This window comes from Sceloporus occidentalis, unplaced genomic scaffold, assembly GCF_023333645.1.
Source record: "Sceloporus occidentalis isolate IW3139 unplaced genomic scaffold, rSceOcc1.0.p SCAF_6, whole genome shotgun sequence".
Classification (NCBI taxonomy): Eukaryota; Metazoa; Chordata; class Lepidosauria; order Squamata; family Phrynosomatidae; genus Sceloporus; species Sceloporus occidentalis.
This window is the reverse complement of record NW_028316986.1, coordinates 58,622,862-58,646,105: the sequence shown is the minus strand read 5'-3', so window position 1 is coordinate 58,646,105 and position 23,244 is coordinate 58,622,862.

Genomic DNA, 23,244 nt, shown 5'->3' with positions numbered 1-23,244 from the left:
AAATCCCTCCTTCACATCAATGCTCTGCGAGGAACCGTCTTGTTAGGTTCTTTGACTTGTGTTAAGGCCATGTTCCTTGGTTCTTTGGTTCCTCGGTTCTGTGTTTAAGTCATAACTCATTCATTTGTCTCACACTTTTACTGATGTTGTATGCAACACAACCATTCTTTTTGTGTGTGTGTGTACTATATATATGTGCGTTGAAGTCACTTGTTGACTTATGGTGACCCCATGAATTTCATAGGCATTTTCTTTTATACAACACTGTAATTAGCAGGGAAAAAACTCCTGTTCTGGGAAGTAATGCTGTGCAGAATGCCATGATATCAAATTCAAGGAATCTTTCAGCCTGGGGATTTCTTATTTATATTTATTTAGTTAATTTATTCCTCACCTGTTTAACCTCTATATTAATAATATTGTAATAATGGCAAATTTTCTCTCCCTCAATAAGGAATAGTAAAATGGCAATTCTGATATATGCGAACAACATTGCATTATTATCTATGAATAAAATTGGGTTGAAGAGATGTCTAAATAAACTTCATGAGTTTTTCCAAATAGAACAACTTAGAATAAATTATGCTAAATCAAAGGTGATTGCCTTTGTCAAACGACCTCCTAAATTTTATTGGAATATAGAGAAAAATAAGATAGAGCAGGTCCCCTCTCCTAAGTACCTGGTGGTATATTTTGATGAGAAAATAACTTGGAAGACCAACTGCGCCCTTTTCTGGAAGTAAGGGATCTCGAGACTATTGTACATGCACTGGTAACCTCATGTCTAGATTTCTGTAATGCGCTCTACATGGGGCTACCCTTGTGCTTGATTCGGAAACTGCAATTAGTGTAGAATATGGCGGCCAGAGTAGTGTCAGGAACATCGAGGAGGGACCATATTACTCCGGTATTAAAGTCCCTCCACTGGCTGCCTATTAGTTTCCGGGCCCAGTACAAGGTGTTGGTTATCACCTTTAAAGCCCTAAATGGCTTGGGTCCAAACTATCTCAGGGACCTCCTCCTCCCATATAATCCTCCCCGCACACTCCGGTCCTCTGGGAGGAATTTGCTGCATCCTCAAAGATCTAGGCTTTCGGCTACCTCCCAGAGGGCGTTTTCTGTTGTCACCCCCAGATTGTGGAACAACCTGCCGAACGAGATCTGTCAACTGACATCTTTAAAAAGGCTGTCAAGATGGATCTCTTCCGGCAGGCCTTTCCTGGATAGATAATCCCACCCTCAAGAACCCTCTTCTCATGAGAGTCCCTAAGGTCCTCTCTGGAAATTTGTGTGGATTGCTGCCACAGTTTGCTGTTTTGTTTTTGACTGTTTTGTAATGGTGTGTATGTGTTATGTTGTTTAATTTGTTGGTTTTAATTATAATTGATTTAATAACTTTTTAAGGGGGGAGGGAAGTTTTTGTATATATTGTATTGTATTTTATTATTGTTAGCCGCGCCAATTGACCTCAGAGGGGTGGGATATAAATAAAAATTTTATTATTATTATATTATTATAAGACTCAGCTGCAAAATATCAAGATAACAGCACAGCAGTGAGCCCATGCCATTCTGATTTTTTTCTATTCTAGAGGCTTGTAATTCCAGCACTGAAAATGTTTTTAGGGAAAGTAGTGGCTCAAATGCAATATGGTATTGCAATCTGGGGTTCAAGTCTCAAAAATCCTCATTACCTAGAGGTCTGTCAAAACAAGTTCTTGAGGTACTTGTTTGCAGTACCTCCAGGGACTCGAGCTGCATGCCTTTGGACAGAGAGAGGGCTGGTATCTGTAAAAGCTAGGGCCGAGATGGCAGCCCTTTCATATTATAAGAGGGTTTTGAACATGCCAGAGGACTGTCTACCGAAGCTCTGTTTATGTGAACAATGGAAGAAAGGTGGCTGGGCTATGCTAGTTCAAGCTTTATTAATCTCTAAAAGCCTTTCAACATATATTTTTGCTTTTTCTGGAGTTAAAAATAAGCTCAGGGACTGGATTTATAAACTGGATAATGACCAGGATTGAAGACTCAATTGAGTCTTCAAATTTTCCCCACTGGTACCATCTGTTGAAATCAAATCATATAAGAGCTCAGTATTTAGAAACGCTTACCTTTGCCCCCCTGAGAATGGCATTCACAGAATTACATTTCCAAACTATGCCAACATCTGTCTTGGATGGCAGATACAGAAATGTTCTCAGGAACTTAAGGTTTTGCATTTGTGGTGTGGGAGAGGCAGAGGATAGCTCACATTATTTACTTTATTGCCAGATTTATCACGATCTCAGGAAGAGATTCTTGGGCCAGATCCTGGCTTCTCTGCCGGGTGGGGGGGAGTTCTTACATGAAAATATGATGGTTACTTTCAGATTGTGATCCGTATATTACACATAGAACAGCTTTATTTGCTAAAGCGGCTAAAAATATACATAGTACATATCTAGAATCATAGAATCATAGAGTTAGAAGAGACCACAAGGGCCATCCAGCTCCTCTGCCACGCAGGAGCTCTCAATCAAAGCATACCCAACAAATGGCCAGCCAGCCAGCCAGCCTCTGTTTAAAGACTTCCAAGGAAGGAGACTCCACCACCCTCCGAGGGAATGTGTTCCACTGTCAAACAGCCCTTACTGTCAGGAAGTTCTTCCTAATGTTGAGGTGGAATCTCTTTTCCTGGATCTTGCATCCATTGTTCTGGGTCCTAGTCTCTGGAGCAGCAGAAAACAAGCTTGTTCCCTCCTCAATAGGACATCTTTTCAAATATTTAAATAGGACTATCACATCACCTCTTAACCTTCTCTTCTCCAGGCTAAACATCCCCAGCTCCCTAAGTCCTTCTTCATAGGACATGGTTTCCAGACCTTCACCATTTTAGTCGCCCTCCTTTGGACATGCTCCAGTTTCTCAACAACCTCTTTAAATTGTAGTGCCCAGAACTGGACACAATATTCCAGGTGGGGCCTGACCAAAGCAGAATACAGTGGCACTATTACTTCTAGACACTATACTTTTATTGATGCAGCCTAAATTTGCATTGGCCTTGTTAGCTGCCGCATCACATTGTTGACTCATGTTCAACTTGTGGTCTACTTGGATTCCTAGATCCCTTTCACACACAGTTTCATTCAGCCAGGTGTCCCCCATCCTATATCTGTGCATTTTATTTTTCTGTCCTAAGTGCAGTATCTTACATTTCTCTGTGTTGAATTTCATTTTGTTAGCTTTGGCCCAGTAGCAATATCTGAAAAATATTGCTATAGATTGTGTGAGGGATCCATTTATATGATGCTTTTGTGGCTATATTGTCATTGTCTTTTTTTAATGGAGTTGTAATGACTTTTAGTCAGATACAATAAATGATTGACTGTTAGTTAATTTATATCCTCTTTTTCTCCCAATAGGAAATCCAAGACAGCTCACCATGTATGTTAAAATAAAATGCAACTGAAAAAATATAGAAGAGAAATGTTTTAAAACCCATGAAATAGGTATTCATAACAACAACAACAACAACAACAACAACTGTTTAAAACATAAGATAAAATTCCACCACACCTGAATAAAAACATGTTTAAAACAAAAATAAAGATAAAAGTTCTATGCTATGCTTAAAAATCCTTCTGTATAATCAATTAAAAGGTGAAGGGTAAAAAGAGATCAAAGCGGGACCAATTGAGCATCCTGGGGAAGGGAATTCCATAGTCTGGGAGCCACCCCTGAGATGGCTATTTCTCACATCCTCATCTGTGATGGTGGTGAAAGTGAGAGAAAGGCTACAATCCTTTATGCGCTACATTGCTACATAACCATGGTAGTTATGTAGCAATGTAGTGTATCTTGTAATTCCCACTTACCCATTCACTCCCCAATTACTGGGCAGAAAGTGCTGTGATCTACAAATATCTATTCTCCTGTTGTTCGCACCAGAGGATATAGGAAGGTCTATCCTTGATAGACAGGGGAACAGACCCTCATTGATTACAGTAGCTGTTGACCAATAGGATGGGACTGAGGGACTTTCATGGTACCTATGTATTCCCTATATGAGGGGATCTGTAGGGATCCTGAATATAAAGCAGTTACAAATGTGTGACTCTGTTACACATTCATAACAACTCAATAGGATTCTAGCCAAAGCCCTCACCTGCATATCTTATCATAAGGAAGTAGGGGTTTGATGAGAAGATACTTTATTTGCATTCCATCTGGTGAAATCCCACAAGCAGTTCCTATCACTCCTATCTCACAACAGAGACTGCTCACATAGGGGAATATGAGAATATCAGCCAGTCACTTCTTGATCAACAGGGGAACAAACACCCATTAATTGCAGCAGCTGATTGATAAGTGGGGATTTGGAGACTTTCACAGTCACTCTGTATTCCCTAGCTGAGGGGATATATAGGAATCATGAGTATGAAGTAGCCACGAATGCATAACTCTCAATTAAGCATCCTAACTACTCAGTAGGATTCTGGCCAAAGTCCTCATCTGCAGATCTTAGCATGAGGAAGCAGGGTGTGATGAGAAGATACTTTATCAGGAGTCCAAATTCCTCCAACAATCTCATTGTCATCAGAAACCTGTCCTATTGCATCTCTTCCATAGTGGGCTGCATAAGCTTAGAATTAGCTGCTGCCATCAGGGATTCAACACTCTTTGCTCCTGTCTCAGTGGTTTTGCCCCAATGCAAGATGTGGGATTTTTTCTGCCAGTGTTTCGTACAGGTGACTGTCCTGTTCATTTGCTACCTACAATGAATGCAGATAGCACTTCCCAGTTCTGGTCCCAATTCAGCATGGCCCAGACAATGCTTTGCCTTTTCTAATGTTATTCACACTGCCTTTCTTATCAGGGGCAACCTATCTCATGGTGCTGCTTAAATTAAATTAAGCTAAATTAAATTAAACTAATTATCAGATGAAATGGTAGTAATAATAATTGTTAAAAGTTTAAAGATATGTAAGTTTAACTATTAATAGAGCTAATAGAAATCAAATTTAATGATTTGCTTGCTCAGCCAAATCAGCAATAAAATTGTTACGCTATGCTTCAAAATATTAATTAAATTAGCAATATGATGATGGTGATAATGCTGATGAAAATGACTTACTTTATGAATAAAAAATTGTGCTTGTTAGCAAATGAGAATTTCACACGCACACACAAAGATGAATCAAGAATACACACACACACACACACATGTTAAAAATGAAACCCTTTATGAAAACAAAGCAGACATTTAAAATTAGGGAAATTCATGAGGAAGGGGGAAGAATTAGTTCTCTCTCTCTCTGTCTCTCTCACACACACTTGTAAACTGGTTACTGCTCAGATTAACAAGAAAAGCAAATTAATTTAGGCTATTCACTGGACAAAAGTTTGGAAAATTTAAAGAAAAAGACTCAGAGTGAGCAAATGCAGTTAAAAAATAAATGACTGAAACACTTACCATAGTTTTTTTCAATTATCTGCTACTAACTTTTCTAGTGAGTGAACAAAGACATGCAAGGGTAGCCCAGTAGAGTTCAGAATGGCTGTGGAGAGGGGTGTTATTGTGGAAAAACAATGAGTCTTGGAGAGAGGAACCATAGCATAGTTGCAGCTACAGAACTTTTATGCTATGCTTAGTGAAGTAGGATCTTGGCCAACATCTGTCTTTTTCCTACTTATTTTTGAGGGCTAGAAGTCTTGACTGATAAAAATGTGCTTCAAAGTGTGCTGTGCCTCTCCAGAACTTAATTGGGCCAATCTGCTCTGATCTAGAATTGCTGCAAATCAATCTGAATTCAAAATCCATAATTCACCTAAATCAGTTGCACAGTTGTAATGTTCATTAGTTCCAACAGCTGCCTCCTATACCACTTCCTACACTATCCAGGATGCTCCTCCAAGGTTCTAGAGCTGATTTCTTCATGGGCCTAAGAGGCTGCAGGTAAAAAATATCCTTCAGGTTTTAGCAGAAGGGACTTTAACCCTACCTCCAAACTAATTTCAGCATCTTGGAGACTCCTTTAACATTCACATGTACACTTGGATTAGATTCACCACCACCACGGTGACAACAGAATCACCAGCCTTCACTAGTATAATGGGAGCGTTCCTTAAGCATCCAGCCCATAGTAGATAGATAAACAATGGCACCTAGATTTTAGAAAGCACTACCTTAGGAGATCAGTTTTGTCATCCCTTTGGTCTGAAGTCACTTCAGTGCATTTCAAGGCATTTCAATTTTCTTTCTTTCTTTCTTTTGGCAGCTAAGATCACTGTAATCTAAGTTTAATGCTGTTGCTGCAGTTTGTTATCCTAAAAGATCATGTCAGTTGGGAGCCACTTTGCAATGGATAGGTAGCAACAAATAAACAGAGAGATGATTTTAATTAGTTGTAGGAATGTTGGTAGTAATTAACATTAAGGCTTAGCTTTAATTTGTGAAGCTGAAACTTGTGAGAATTTGGGTTAATCAGTTCCAAGAGCAAGGAAAGCAATGGCAATTACTAATCTAAAAGAATACTATAGTAATTTTTCCAGGTAGAAAAATAAAGCTCAGGGCAATTGAAACAACAAACAGATATTGAAACACCACATTGCCAAAAATGCTGTCACAATCTTAGGATGGATAAATACAAGGCTATCACAATCCCTGCTTCTGCCAAGTACTTCAGCTAAAAAAAAAAAAAAAAAAAAAAGGAGAAATGTGGAAAGAATACAAACACTTTCCTTAACTGCCCCATAAGAAGAAAATTACAGCCTATGGTTTAGTTCCTCTAGTGTCACAGCATCATCTTCTCAAAATGTGAGATTGCTCTCAGGCATTAGAGAAAGCTGCTTTTAAAAAAAAGACTGTGGATATAATAACAGGCAACAAACATGCACTTGATAAAATAGCAGCTCTTGAGAAACTGTTGAAACTGCGGAAAACTCTTGAAGAAGTGAACATTAAAAAAAGAAGGAAAAAATAGTATTGCCATTCACTCGCCATGGATATTCTCCACATAATTCAACTTAGAAATTTAGACTTGGTAATTATGAACTTTCTGAGCAACAATCTTAGCAAGAGTTTATATGATCTGAAAGAAACCAAAGTATTATGAAACATTTGTATACTCCCTCCTTGGTACACAATATTTGAAAAACCATGCAAATAGTTTCTGGAATCAGCTGTGGATTTGAAATAATGGAATTTCAAATAGACTTCCTTACACTTGGGAAGAAGAATAGGCTTTAGGTCTGGATGAGGGGCAACTGCCATATAAAACGATTGCAGGAGAGTTGACTCATATAGAAAAGAGAAAGTGCTTTTCTTTCAAGAGCAAGGGAATAATGTTAAACAATTGCTGCTCATGTACCTAGGACCCAAGTGGCTTTGATCTTCACAGAATAAAGCAATAAGGGTTTCAGAAAGTAAGGGGTTGCTTTGTTGTTGTTAACAACCCTTGAGTACATTTTGACTCATGGAGATCCTGTGGATGAGACATCTCCAAGACTTCCTGTCTTTCACTGCTCTGCTTAGGTCCTGAAAATTCATGCCCATGACCTCCTTAATAGAGTCAATTCATCTAGCATGCCATCTTCCTCTCTTTCTACACCCCCTCCACCTTTTCTAGCATTATTGTCTTTTCCAGTGACTCCTGTTTTCTCATGACATGGCCAAAGTATGACAACCTCAACTTTATCATCTTGGCTTCCAGAGAGATTTCAGGCTTGATTTGTTCTAGACCCATTTGTTTGTCTTTTTGCTATCAACGGTATCCTCAGCACTCTTCTTCAGCACCATATTTCAAATGAATTGATTTTCCTTTTATCTGCTTTCCCCACTGTCCAGCTCTTGCATCTGTACATGATAATAGGGAAAACAGTGGCTTGTACAATTCTAACTTTCATGCTCAGTTGTATATCTTTACATTTTAGCATCTTTTCTAGTTCTTTCATAGCTGCCCTTCCCATTCCCAGTCTTCTCCTGATCTCTTGACTGCAGACCCCATCCTGATCAATATTTGACTCAAGGTAGGGGAACTTTTACTATTTCAATTTCCTCAGGTTGAATTTGTGTAGATCTTCTGTGGTCATTATTTTTGTTTTCTGCACTTTCTTCTTTGATCTTTCTTAGTAGTTGTTCCAGGTCTGCAATGTTTTATGGTAGTAGTATGGTGTCATCTGCATATTTTAGGGCAGTGATTCCCAAAGTGGGTGGTATGCCACCTGCCAGGGGCAGTGGAAGGATCCAGAGGGGCAGTGAAGTAGAAAGGAGGCAGTAGGGGGGCAGTGAATGAAAAAGGGGGTGGCAGGGGAGCCTCCAATCAAAGTACTGGTGCGCAGGAAAGACAAGGGGAAACAGTAGTCTTGAGGACTATGGTGGGGTGAAGATTACATTAAAATGCTTTTCAGGGTCCCCAGAAAACCACCACACAGTGTGGTAGTGTCTCCCACTCTTTGCCTGCCCATATGAGTTCACTCCCTTTTAGGCATCTTTCACTAGTAGTGGCAGTTGGGAAACTTGTGTGAGCCTGGGGCACAGGGCATCATTTCTGTGGCTCAGAGCAGCACCATTTTGGACAGACTGGAGCAAAGAATAGGAGCACATAGTGGTGGGGAGAAGTGGCAGCAGAAAGGAGCTTTCAAATTTGAGACCATGCTTAAGCTTTGTGAGCTTTGCTGGGACTTGGTTAGCAGGCTGGAGTTGCACAACTGCTTCTTCTTTCTTTCATCAGACAGGCTGAGAGAAGAGGTAACCAAAAACCTATTTTTTGTGAGAGAGTGGACACTTGAAACTGGGTGGGGTAGACATGTCTCTGAGGAAGAAGCATCTGTGCTCAATTCTTGGAAAGAGTCTTTTGTCTTGGAGTGACTTCTGTAGTTAAAACCTTTCCTGGTCCACACTAGTCTCTGCCCAGAGCATGTTGCTTCTGTAAAACCTGAACACACACACACCAGCTGTGCTTTTCTCTGCCTTGATGAAGAATTGAGTGTCCCTTCTCTCTGGGGAGAAGCTTTTGCTTTGCACCTGGTCAGCTTGGGAACAGCACCTGAGCAGCTGTCCATGCAGCAACCAAGATTGCAAGACTGACATGGGCGAGAGGCTTCTTGGTTGCTGCTCAGCCAGCTGCTCACTTGCTGCTCACAGGATGACAGGGCACAAAGGGAGCAGCAACTGAGCAGCCAGTCAAACAGCAGCCCAGAAGCCTCTTACCTATGCCAGCTTTAGCTGCAAGGCTAGCACAAGCAAGAAGCTTCTTGGTCACTGTTCAGCCAACTGCTTGGTTGCTGCTCCCAAGGTAACTGGGCACAAAGGGAGCAGTAACAAAGTTTGGTTGTTTAGAATTTGCAGTTGAAAAGGTAAAGGTAAAGGGTTTGCCTTGACAAGATTGCCTAGTCCTGCCCAACTGTAGGGGGCAGTGCTCATCTCTGTTACTAAACCAAGGGAACCAGTATTATCAAAGATGATTCCATGGTCATGTGGCCAGAATGACTACACGGAGAACAGCAGACCTAATATAAAAAAATATGCACTGGGAGGGTGCTGTGGTTTCTGCCCAAAAGAAAAGGGGTCAGTGGCCCCAAAAAGTTTGGGGACCACTGTTCTTAAGAAATTCATATTCCTTCTTACTATCTTCACTCCTCTTCCTTCTGAATTTAAACCTGCTCTTTGTATGACATTTTCTGCATACAAGTTGAACAGATAGGATGAAAGGATGCCACTTTTGTCTGACCTCTTTGCCAATTGGGAACCATTCTGTTTCTCCATATTCTGTTCTAACAGTAGCCTCTTGTCCTAAGTACTGACTTCTCATCAGGACTATCAGTTCTGGTTGTATTCTGATGACTTTAAGAGTGATCCATAGCTTTTCATGATCTATGCAGCCAATGGCTTTGCTATAGTAGATAATACACATGTTGATCTTCTTTTGAATTTCTTGGTGTGCTCCATTAGCCATCATAGTTTTGCAATGTAGTTTCCCGTGCCTCTTCCTTTTCTCAACCATGCTTGTACCTCTGGGACTTCTCTCCATATATGGTTGGGCATCTATGTTGCAGAACTTTGAACATATTTTTGCATGCATGTGAAATTAATGCTATGATCCTATAGCTGCTGCAGTCTTTTGTGCCTCCTTTTTTGTGGATGGGGATGTATATTGATAGTTTCCCATCTGTTGGCTACTGTTTTATTTTCCTGTTTGTTGACATATGTTGGTTAGCACTAGAGTTGTTTCTAGATTGTGGATTGTAGCTGTTTGACTGGAATATCATATGTTGCTGGTGATTTATTTTTCTCAAGTTGTCTTATTGCAGCTTCCACTTCACATTTGGGAATTTGGGGGTTCATCTTCATATGGTTGTTTGTTCCATGTGTCATTCATTTTCTTATCTCTTTAATATAACTCTTCTGTGTATTGTCTCTACTGTCTCTTTATTTCTTCCTGGTTTGAATTATGTTCTTTTTATTGGCATAGAGCAGGGTTAGGCAACCTGTGGCCCGGGGGCCGGATGCGGCCTGGCGAGGCCTTGGGACTGGTCCCAGCCCGGTCCTGCCGCCGACTGCCGCCGGGGCCTTTGGCGTCTCGTGCGAGGGGCATGGTGGGGCAATTGTCTATAGAAGCCTCAGAAATATGCATTTATCTTAACATTTTTTAAAAAATCAGCAAATTTTTTCGCGTGTCCTCCATTTTTAATAAAAAAAAGTGTCCTCCATTTGAAAATTTTGTCCTACATTTGTCCCGGTTTATTTATTTATTTAATTTTTAAAAATTATTTAAATTTTTTTTTTTGGCTTCGGCCCCCCAGTTGTCTGAGGAACAGCAATCCGGCCCCCGGCTCAAAAGGGTTGCCTACCCCTGGCATAGAGCATCCTGGACTTTGGTTTGAACTTCCCTTTGATTTCTTGGATTTTGTGGAAGAGGTATCTCATTCTTCCTTTTTTGTTGTTGTCTTCTACAGTATTTCCCTGCATTGATCACTGTAGTAACTGTATTTATCTTTTCACACTAGTCTTGTACAGTTGCATTCATGGATTTGTATTTGTTCATAGCTCCCTTTTGTTTTGCTTTTCTTCTTTTCATTTCTGCTTGAAACATTTTATCTTAAATCCATTGTTTCTTCTCTTTCTTTTTGCTTGCTTGCTTGTATGTTCAACCTGCATTAAGAGACTTTTACTTGTATGCCATAAAACTTAACCATGCAAAGAGGTTCATGGAAAAAAATGTTTGTTTCTATTGTCCCTTTTTTGCTGGAAGAAAGTAATTAAAAAATAAAGCCCTGGTGGCGCAGTGGTTAAATGCCTGTACTGCAGTCACTCACTCAAAACCACAAGGTTGTGAGTTCAAGACCAGCAAAAGGGCTCTACTCAGGCTTGCATCCTTCCGAGGTTGCTAAAATGAGTACCCAGATTGTTGGGGGCAAATCAGCTTACAGTTGTAAACCGCTTAGACACTGCTTAGGCGGTATGAAGCGGTATATAAATGAAGCTTGTTTGTTTTTTGTTTGTTTGGACACTGAAAGTGTGTGTTTGTATTCTTCCTTTATTATGTCCCTGGCTTCTGACCATAATTCTTCTGATTCCTGGTCAATTATGCTATATAACGCAAATGTGTTTCTTATATTGTCAGGAAATTCTGTTGAAGTGTTATTCAGATCTTCTTTTACTGCTTGGGTAAACTTGGGTTATTACTCAATATCTACAGTTCAATATAGTATACAGTGGGTCCTCGCCTTACGCGGGGATCTGTTCCGGATCCTGCTGCGTAAGGCGAATTCCACCTATGCTCAAGCCCCATTGTAAACAATGGGGCTCGTGAGTGGCGGTGCGGCGGTGCGGCGGCGTGCAACAGGTGTGCGTGCCCATTCAATTAAATGGGACGAGCTGCCCCTTCCACCCCGTGTGCGCCCCACGGCTTGAGCGCGTATGCTCAAGCCGCGTAAGGCGCACCCGCGTATGACGCGGGCGCGCTATAGTAGGTATTTTCTTCTGCAAGTTTTAATAACTCAGAGGATTGCAAAGTTTAGGAACAGATTGTACAGTTCTTGCTTGGTCATATCTATTCAGCTGCACTTTTCATGCTAGAAATGATGGTTTTGATTATTAGCAATTGTATTACATATATATGAACTCATCTGTCAGGGGTGCTTTGATTGTGAATTCCTGCATGGCAGGGGACTGGACTTGATGGCCCTTGAGGTCTCTTCCACCTCTATGATTCATATAGTATTATAATTTCACACTTCAATGTGTTCTGGATTTCTTATTTTGCATACATGTTAGCTTTCTTTGGTTGCTTGGTCAGCAGAACATCTCAATGACCATGTATTGTTCAAATAGCAGAGGTCAAAACTTGGAAGTAAGTATTTAAAAATATCTACCAGTAGGTATTTGTGATGAATTCATTTCTCCAATAACCAAGATGCAAGTACACTATATTACTATTGTCACATGGCTTAAGTGCTGGTTCATGCTGCTGAATTAAAAAAAAACCTGTTATCTTCTTTAAAAAGCAATTAAAAATAACTTAGAGTTGCTTTGGAGACATGGGAATCAGTTACTTTAAAAACTATAAGTATAATGACAACTTCTTTTAGGAGTCTTGGAACTGTATTCTCTAACAAATTATTTTACAACTAATTTCTGAAGCTTTGGGACAGATCTGATTTGTAATATAGCTAACTAAGGAGTTTTTCACATGGACTTTAAAAAAGTCTCAAGCCTCCTGGTCTGGAGCTGGTATGTGGGATGGAGGCAGGGATTATCGCATGCTAAATTGCCACCTGGTTTTAAGTTTCATGCAATAAGCTCCTAAGTATTGCAAGCTGGGAAAAAAATTATTTGATTTGATTTGACGCATAGACTCTTGTACAGGATCCAAGGCAGCAATTCTAGAACAATATTTCAGAACAGATAATTATAAACTTGAGTGAAATCACCAGAAATGAAAACTGACTAGTAACATAGCACAGCATTTGATGCCATTCGCTCAGTCACATGATTATGTACTCCTTGTTTCTTTTTTTGTCTTTCAATTTCCAGAATCCTCCAGTCAGCAGGGCCATGGCCATGATCCAAGAATATGAATCATCTTCAACAAAAAATATATTAACCAAAGTAAAATAAACGTTTGATTGGTGGCTTTGGCTAAGTTTGTGTAGTGGTTTGAGTGTTGGGCTCTTGCTCTGGAGACCAGGGTTCAATTTCTGCTCAGCTATGAAACCAACTAGGTGACTTGCGTAAGTCACATGCTCTCAGTCTCAGGGGAAGGCAATGTCAAACCTCCTCTGAATAAATCTTGCTAAGAAAACCCCACGATAGGTTTGCCATAAGCCAGAAACGTCTTGAAGACACACAACACACACACAGGAAACTGCCTCATATCCTGTTCAGACTTTTATCCACCTATCCAAAATTGTCTGTTCATACCTTCTGAGACCCAATCCTCTCTTAACTGGCGAGATTAAACCTGGGACATTCTGCATGCATCATATGTGTTCTACTGGACCTACAATTCTTCAACTGCCACTTAATGGGGCAAAGAGAGGAATGTAATGAGACAAGAAAGGGCAACGATTGTAAGACAGCAACATGCATACATCAGAGCATTCCACCCTTTTTTCCTGTATGAGATTTTGGAAGGCATGCACACTGTTTTAGGAAACAGCCATTTTTGCCTGAGGCTCAAAATACTGAGTGCTCAGCATACTAGAAAGTTGGCAGTCCTCTTAAAGACAACCTACCTAGTTTTGTTCTACAGACAAGAATGGACCAGACAGAGGGGTATGAATATAAATGTAAATTAGTTTTAAGAGCTTTACTGGAGGGCTCCAGACATTTGAATGTGGAAAATCTGTCATCATGTCTCTGCCATTTTACCTGAAGTAACTTTCTTCCCATATTACAGGAAATGATAGCAATCTTAAAGTAATACTTCATTAAAGTCCAGCTGGAATGACATGCAACAGAGACCTGTAAAATGATGACTACACTTACTCAAGTAGTACCCCAGCACTGGGACATAAAATCTTGCAAAGAGCCTTCAGAAAACACACACACAAAATTCTTCCTTCACTTCCATTTCTATAAATAACTCTTTGGAAAGGAATAAGAAAAAAAGCATATATTTTGAACACCAATCCCTGGCAGAGTGCAGCGAAAGGTAACATAAGAATGATACAGTGCAGCTTCTGAATGTCAGAACACTGGCTAGAGTTATGTATGGGGCTATGAGATGCCTGAACCAAAATAAGTCTGGGCAAATAAAATCATAAGTCATTTTTATGATGCTGAGTCATAAAAGCAATAAAATCCCTGTTAAAACTTAAACAGTTTGACTGATAGAGTAGCTTTCCCACTTTTCAACATGGAAACAATTAAACAAGATGTTATTCATTTCAATAAGCGCAAACAGTATACATAATATTGGCGGGGTACAGACCGCCGCTTTGCGGCGGTCTGCCGCCGCCGCCAGTAGGTCCGTGGGGGAGCCGGAGCCTTCAGACGGCCCGACTCCCGCGCGGACCGAAAAAGAAGCTCCAAAATGGAGCTTCTTTTACCGTTGCGTTTGCGACGTAGCGAGGCGCCAGGGGCGCGCTCGCTACGTCGCAAGCGGCGCGACACGTCTGGACGCTGTGCGTCCAGTACGTAAAGATGGCGGCGCCCATGTAGAAGGGGCGCCGCCATCTTGTACGTATAGGATACGTACTAGGGTTAGGGGGGTGCGGAAGCACCGCCCCTTCCTAACCCTAGTACGTATCCTATACGTACTAAATGGCGGTGTGTATCCCGCCATTGGCATATGGATGCTTTACTATAATAAACTTGCACGGTAGTATCTGCCACTACTGTGGTGTAACTGTAACTCAGAAACTCACTTAGTACACACTGCACCACATTTGTAACAAGGTATACACAGATCTTTGCTACAACTCCTTGTATACATATTGATTTGTACACTTGGTCCCCTCTCAGCATGTTCTTATTCACTGCTTCTTGGCTTGGTCATTTTTCTCTTAGGATTCTGAAATTTCTCTCAGCGTGTTACTCTCATGCACAGTTCTAGCTAAAACTTGTATGTCCACAAATTTCTCATGTTGTTGTTCTTGTTGTTGTTCTAGTTGTGTGCCTTCAAGTCATTTCTGATTTAGGATGAACCTGGGATTTGCTTCCAAGAACGGATTGGGGACTTCCAGTGGTATCAGCAGCATTCTCCCGTGTGACAATATGCATTCCCCCCATTCTGTTCCTTTCCTGCTCCCTTCCATTCTGCTCCGCTTGTGTTTCCCAAGCCCCGTGCGATAAACTCTGAATCAGCCTGGCTGGCCCATTCCCTGTCCTCAGACCTGCCACAACCTCTGCTTCCTTATCTGCAGGAGCTTTATGGGTAGGCTGCCTGCTAGTGCTTTTCTCTGAGGCTGAGATAGTATCACTTGCCCAAGGTCATCCAGCTGGATTTGAACCCTGATCTCTTGGAATCCTAGTCAACCACTTAAACCATTACACCACCATAGCTCTCTTGTTAATAATTTAGTTATATTTGTAATGTTGATTTTTTATATGTATGAACTGTGTCATAACTGTGTTAACATGTAAACTGTCTTGAGTTCCACTTTTGGGGAAAAGGCAGGGTATAAATGATGATGATGATGATCATCATCATCATCATAAATTGAAAAGCTACATTTTGTGCATGCCTCATCAATCATTATTGATCTGATATATTTGTGGAGGGTGTAATTTGGCATTCATGCTTGAGCCCAAAAGACCTGTCTGCACCTGCACAAAATATTATACCTTAAAATAATTTTGAAACAAAATGAATTTTGAATCTGAAAACCCACTAGGAAAAGGAAGCTCTAAGGTCAAAAACGAACCCATCCAAAAGCCCTTTAAAATACTTGCAAGTTTATAGGAAAAACATTTTAACAATCTTGCCTACACCTGGTTTCCAATAATTTAATTCCACCCGTTAAATAAATATTTTGTCATTTTCTTTCCTTCAACATACTAACTTTATGAGAACTCTCTCCATGTGTCTTCCTTTCCTGAGGGTAAATGAACCTGAGCTCATCCATCCTTTCTCCGTGAACCTTTCCTAGATCCTTTTAGCCTTCTTTGTAGCTCTCTTCTGAATCATTTTCATTTTATCAGCTTCTTCCTTGGTGTATGGAGCCCAGAAGTAAACACAAGACTCCAGATGAGCCCTTGCCAATGCTGAGTAGAGTGGTACTAAAGCACGCAGAAACATTTTGCATTAAAGCACTTTATGTTACATCATGCCAGGAGGCAGCCTCAGGTAAAGTGCTTTAAATGGCTTTAGAGTGTTTTAGAAAAACCAGTAAGTGTGAATGCTTACTGGTGATAAAGCAATATAAACCTTTTACTGTACTGTGCTTTAACTGCCCTAGGGTCAATGTATCCCTTGTCTCTCTATAAAAATGCTTTTGTATACTGACTGATTGCTGCTGGCAATTTACATGCTCCTAGTAAAATGAATGAGGGCATTTGGGTGGATTGGTTTATTCTTTGTCTGTTAGCCTTTTCCACTGTTCTCAGTGCTCTTCATATGCATTCACCTGTCTTTATCAGCACCGAGAAAACACTTAACACCTTGCTTATACTTAAGCTTGTAGGCCACCTGTGTGTAAGAATGTTATAATTTATACACAGAGAGAATTAGTATACCAAGAATGATTCATTTTGGAGAAAATGAAAGAAAATGAAAGTAAAGCTGGTATGGGCAAACAAGGAATACTCTGCTTGCATTTATCTGTGGTTTTTTTTTTTTTTTTTTGCAATGTGTGCTACACATTGCAACTGTTTGTTACCCTGAAAGAAAAACTCTAAAATAGCAATGTGTTCTCATCTGAGGAGAAATCTTTGTTCTAGGAAAAGTTGTATAGAGATAAAGTTCTGCTCATAAATGGCAAAATCTCTGAGGGTGCTACCTGACATATGCCTGATACTGCTGCTGGCATGTTACACCATCATTTATTTCATCTTCTAGTCCTACAGTTAGTTTCTCCATTATATGACACAACAATACGCCTTCCTTCTCTATGCTTGCCTGTCGTCTTTGCATATTTGTTCTAAATTGATCCATTGCCTCAGTAGGAACCTAAATAGCATCTCTCCCAATTGCTGCTTCATTTCAAATTTTATTCTTGAGTGTGGTGCGATACAGACAACTAACCTCTACCAACCACTACCAATTGGCTGGGAAGTCTACATCAGTGGAAAGGGGGATGAGATCAAGCATCAGGAGAGATATCATGAAGTTTTCCCTGGATATGTTTTCCAGCTGTCTTTTTGCAAGAATCATCTTCACCTTGTGCTTCCTGCAACATCCAATTTGTGGCCAGTGGTGAGTAAGGGTCATCATCAGAGAAACATCTGGCTATGTTTTTGTAACCTAATGCACAATTATGATATCATTCTTTGGGACCCCTGGAAGATCCCTAGGAAGTCTCAGAGGATGCCTTTATGGTTCTGCTTCTGGCTATAGATATATAGCGACATGTTTCTCTAATGTCCCCAGCTCTGCCATTGAGGGGGGACCTGCAACAGGAAAGTGAGTGCTGCAGTAATTTTGGTCATTGTGTGCAGCAGGTAGTGAACTCCTCTCTCCACAGCAATAAAAAACGTTCAATATGCAGGCATAGTTTTCAGTTACACTGTACATCACTAATAGGACACCTACCTTAGTATTCTTTGCAATATGTGCTACTGGCAGGATGGGTAAATGAAATCACATAGTAACCAAAGTAATCATGGCAGATGGTATAGTGTGGTGATTGTATTTCTCTAAGCTTTAAAATAGCATGGCTTTTTAACAAACATCATGTTTTCCGTTTTTAATACAAGTAGTTTGCAGATTATGAAAGATTTAAATAATTTCTCATTCTCTGAGGCATTTAAAAATCACTTTCAGTATTGGGGTGTTTTGATAGGGACACTTTTTATTATATAAATAAAACTCATACTCTGTTATAGACTAAGAAAATGGTCTTTTTGTTGCCAGAATATACAGCCTACCTGCAAAAGGCAGAAACTTAGTCTAAGTGGGAAATGTTTCTCCAACCCATAATAACAACCCAATCTAGATTTAAAAAAATCTGGCTTCATATACTACAAGATACTGCTGACTGAAGGTAGGATTTTAAGTATGCAGTTCATGCAAATCTGTCTTTGCTTCTGAATGTAAGAGAAAAACAATCGACTGATGGAAGACATTCTCATGGTATCATCCTTTTGTTCTTCAAGGTGTACCAATTTGGGTCTAAGCCCTGTTAAGATTGCTGTATCATCATCATTGTAGTAGTAGTAGTAGTAGTAGTAGAATAATTATATCCCATATCCCACCTTTTCCTAGTTTGGAACTCAAGGTGACTTACAGAACTCAAAACAAATAGTCAAAAAAATAACAGCATACAAAAAGCAACCAAATCATCACAAAATTTGAAACCAGTTAAAAGAAATTAAAACAATGACAAAAAGCAGTCGCCCCAATGCAGGGGCAGACTGCTTTGCCGCTGTCAAGCGGCAAAAAACTACAAGCCCCAGAGTGCTCTGGGGCTTGTCCGGCTCCTGATTGGTTGAGGGGCCGGAAGGGGCGGCCCTTCCGGTCCGGGACGCTCTAGGAGCTGGACTCGCTGGTGCGGGGCTTCTGGTCCTCCAAGGCTGCCCATTGGTGGGCTCGGCCTTGGGGGCGGGGCCCCGCAATTTCACGCAGAGGGGAGGGGCCGAACAGTATAAATTGCTGTTCGGAGGCCTCTCCTCCTCAGTCGGCGCTTGGCTCCGAACAGGGATGGAGCGAAGCATTGGAAGGGAGGTAGCCTTGAGCTTCTCCCGCCCGCCCACCGCTGTTTCAGGTGGTTTTTTGTCACAACTGTTCAGCAGCATAGGCCAGGATCTGAACGTTGGTGGTACCAGGGCTATGGAGTTCTGGTTTGGGAGTCACAAGGTACCCGGGGGCGATGAGCGAAGGCGTTTGGCCATTGCGGGGGCCAGAACGCAGGTGCGCCTCCCGGTGACTAGGGGCTTTGTGAATGGGGGAACGCAAGGCATGGTTTGCGCTCAAGCAGTGTTCCTTAGCCCCTAGGTCATCCCAAGCACCGGGTAGGGACCCGGCTTTGGATAATCAAACAACAGCGGGTTGTTTGATTGCACAGATCCTGACCTTATGCTTTGTGCCAACCCTACCAATGGTTTAATAAAGTTGTGGCCTTTTTCCCATTTTGGTGTTTTGTGGTTATTTTTTGACAGCACATACAAGGCAATAACAAAACTCCAGCACACAATATAAGCATTGTTTCCATTAAAAAAACAACAACCAAAAACAGTTTCATTGGCCAACTGGAATAAAAAGGGTTTTACTTGTGTGTGTGTGTGTGTGTGTGTGTGAGTGAATCTAGCCTTTCTGGGAAGAGAGTTCCAGACCCTGGGGTCTGCCACTATGAAAGCCCTGTCCCATTCACACCATGTTTGCCTGTATGGTGGGACAGAGAACAGGGCCCCTGCAGAAAATCTCAAGATATGGGCAGGTTTATCCAGGAGAGTAAGATCTTCCAGATAACGTGGACCTGAACCGTATAGAGTTTTATCATCAGCACTTTGGATTCTACCTGGAAATGGATGGGCAACCAGTGGAGCTGTTGAACAAGGAAGCTGTGTGCCTCCTGTGGCCAGGGCCAATTAACAATCTGGCTGAAACCCTTTGGTTTTTTGAGCACTCTGTAAATGAAGCCCATGTAGAGCACATTACAATAATCCAAACAGGATGTAATTAAGGCATGTGTCACCATGGCCTTCTGATCCAAAAATATGTTACGGACTGGCTTCTGGGTGCTTCACTCAACTGTTAATTGTTCTCCTTCTGTCTGAAGCACAGTTGGTAAGAATGAGAGAAAGAGCTTTGTTTTACTTCTGCACACACACTAAGAAATGATCTCCCCATAAAGGTCTGTATGCCGATGTTGTTGCCTTTTTGGCAAGTGGCTAAGACTTGGCTTTTAATGAATGCATTTCATCTAACTCAGCTGTGCTGTTGAAGTGTCTTTGACTGCTTTAACTTGCCTTGAGTGTGCTATTAAAAGGAAAGGAAGCAATACATGTTCAAACAAACAAACAAACAAACAAACAAACAAACATTCCAATTAACATTTACACTTAGCTATTCCTCTGTGATATGGGTATAATTAATATCCTATATAGAGTTGCTAGAAGAAGGATTACTGACCTATGGCATGTTGAGAACCTTGAACATTCAGGGAAAGGACTACATCAATGGTGTGAAACCTCCAAGCTAAATCTAGCATTCAGCCTCTGTTCACTGGTTGGCCTGACAGTAATCACATGAGGCTATGCCTCAACCTATGCTAGGTGCATGTCTTGTCTTTGCTTTGCAAATGCTGGCAAAACCATACCTCTTAAAATATGGAAAAGGCTCTGTGATCTGAGAAATTAGTCTCCTTTGTTTTGACATTTCTGGAGCTTTATGTCTTCATCTCTTTCCATATCCATTCATGCTTCCCCAGAGTTCATTTTTCACCACTACACAGGGTCCCATTTGACCATGATTAAACTTCTGTGGAAAGAGTTTTGCAACTCATGTAAGAAGTGGAGGGCTGCATGCATGGAAGGGAAAGTGACTCGGATTGTTTGCACTGGGTCTGTGTGATCACTGCTGTTGTCATCAAATCCTGTTCTTACTCCACCTTCCTGTAAATTCACTTCTGCAGATGGATGGATGTGAAAGTGGGCGGTGGGGATGAATGGATGGATATGGATAACTGTGAAGAAGAAGTATGTGTGGATGGATAAGTGAGAATGGAAGGTGTATTGCTAGATGGATGTGTGTGACTGGAGTAAGTAGATGGGATGTGAGTGTGTGAAAGACAGTGACAGAGAGAGAGAGAGAGAGAGGAGAGATGTTTGGCTTTGACTCCATATCCCTCTCATATGCCACATTATAAATATAACTAACAAGGGAATGCAACATTTTAGTGGAAAAGACCCCATACTTTAAATATTAACAGCACAATATGGTCAAAGTTATGCTGAAGTAGTAAGTTAGCTGTATTTTTTTCCAGGGTCACACAGTGGTGATGACAGAAGGTAGACAAAATCTGCTGGCTGTGCTTAGCCTATTTCCTGAGCAACAACTGAGTTCCCTCATGATCACTGTGTCTCTAACCTTTCCCCTCCTAGTACCACTAACATCGACATAGTGCACCAGTAGGATTTTGACCTCTCTTATACAGGCCTTTGTTGTTTTTATTTGCCCTCAAGCGAAATTTGACTTATGGCAAACCCACGAATGAGAGCCCTGGTCATCAGCTGCCCAGCCGAGGTCTTGCAGACTAGAGCCACAACTTTCTTGATTGAATCATTCCACTTGTGGTACAGTTTTGCTCTTTTCTTTCTACCTTCTGCATTACTGAGCATTATTGTCTATTGCAAAGAGCCACATCACTGCATTATATGGCCAAAATACAACAGTCTCAGTTTAGTCATCTTGGCTCCTACTGAGAATTCAGGCCTGAATTGCTCAAGGACCCATTCATTATAACACTCCATGATATGCACATGGAGATTACTCTCAAGTAAGTAAGTAAGTAAGGCCTTGTACAGACCGGCATGAAAGGCTGGCCTGGGAGTGGAGTCGGGTGTCGCGTCTAGATGACACATGCCCCGATTCTGCCCCCAGGCCGGCCTCATGGTGCTCCTCCAACGGTGCGTCCATATGATGCAGCACTGAAGTAGCCCCATATAGCCACACCATCACAGCTATGGCACCCTCTTGAGGGCACAAAAAGGAGCTGCTTTTTGTGGGTCCTTTTCATGCCCTTGAAAGGCTGGATCAGGGGTGTGGTATGCGGTTGGTGCAGCCCCAATCTGGCGCGAAAAGTTAAAATGTCAAAATTCTTGCTGAGGATGCTAGATGTCACATAGCTTGTTCCCCTGCTTGCCTTCTGCAGAACAATATTCACATTAGATAGACAAGTGCATGGCTGGTATAAAATATTAGAATTTTTGAATAGGGAAAATTGATGTGATGGAAATTCAGATGCAGATTTATGATACCCTTGGAGTTAAATTAGATGCACAAGATAAAGCCTGATATTAACCATGGTTTTTCAAGCTTTAATGAGACCTGTGTTGCTTATCTGGTGAGACTGATGAGAACAGTAAAACAGAAAAGATCAAACAGAAATTAGAAAAGGGGGAGGGGAATGAGCCCAGGTAGCAGGGAATCATAGAATTGTAGAGTTGGAAGAGACCACAAGGGCTATCCAGTCCAACCCCCTGCCATGCAGGAACTCTCAATCAAAGCCACAACACTTCATGCATGCAGGGCATGGTAAGTACTGGTGGTACATTGGAAGAGAATTGGCAACTGTGATAAAATGCTAGAGAATTGGGATGGGGAACCTTCATGCATCCAGTTGCATGTAGCTCCTCAGCAACATCTGGCCCTCCAAATTCTGGGGCCCACTCTTGATCTCAGGACTGCCACTCTGGAGATTCCTGCTTCCTTTCCTGTATGTTGCCTTCCATGCCAGCTGAGAAAGAGACAGAGCTGGGTGTCACAAAGTGATGAGACCCAACCTCCAAAATGTCTGGCCAGTACTCTCCACACCTTCATGTAACATAGGGTGGAGAAAGTGCAGTGTGTGAGCCCGTCCTCAATTTTGTAACCCCTAAGTCCTAGGACATCCTCAAAACTCCTTGAGCCCCCATTTATTTATTTTTTAATTTGGGCAATTGTTACTCAGATATTGCTCAAAATGCCCCTCTCCAATGACTGCTTTGCTTTCCTTAATCCCATAATCACCTCAAAGCCAAACTAAAATGGAAAGTAACAGAATATCACTTCTGGTTTGCCAAAAATGTGAAGGTTGTGGTATCCTGGGATGGTGCAGAGGCAAAAAATTGTACTAACTGTACTTCATTATTATTATTACTTTCCCACCCTGCTGTAAATGTTAAAAGGGCTTTAAGCTAGTTCCATTTTTTAAGGGGACCTTGAAAACTATAGGAAGATATTTTCCTTTATTTAGCTTTGCCTATTCATGGACCACTTTTACAAATGAATAACTATCCAGGGTGCCCTATAGCACAGTCCCTGACAATGTGCAAGAACTACAGTTAGAATTGTAAATGCACAGAATATGTTTGGAAGCACTTGGCACACAGATGGGGTTTGTGTTCCTAGCTTCTCTGTATTGTCTTTTGAGGAACTTTCTTGACTAGGAATTTTGTTTTTAA